A 410-nucleotide genomic window follows, 5' to 3' on the forward strand; every position below is an offset into this window, starting at 1 on the left:
CTAGTGTCAAGGAAGAAAGGAGAGGGGAGTTAGCGGTACCAAGTACAGTAGCGGCCAGGAGTGATGACACTTACCGCAGCACCCGAGGCCTGTCCCAGCCTGCGTTTAGGGCTTGCTGCGAAAACCCGCGCTAGTCAGTATCTCAGAGCGGGAACCTCCCTCGTGCTGGAGCTGCAGCCGCTCTAGCTGAAGGGCGAGCGCGAAGGCACGACTGGTCCAGCGGCTACAGTGAAGGGGGGGGGCACAAAAACCTGAACAGACCAGGAAAAAAGGCAGCTGTTCTCCCTCCCCCACTGGTCCCAGGCCTGCTCGGGACAGAGTTACGGGGCGGGAAATGGTCGGGGGGTGATAAAAGCCGTTCAAACAAATCACGAGACGCTCGGCTCTGTCTGTGTCTAGCGGAAAACAGG

Source organism: Emydura macquarii, unplaced genomic scaffold (assembly GCF_026122565.2).
Source record: "Emydura macquarii macquarii isolate MOO-44397 ecotype Brisbane River unplaced genomic scaffold, CSIRO-AGI_Emac_v2 contig_554, whole genome shotgun sequence".
Classification (NCBI taxonomy): domain Eukaryota; kingdom Metazoa; phylum Chordata; order Testudines; family Chelidae; genus Emydura; species Emydura macquarii.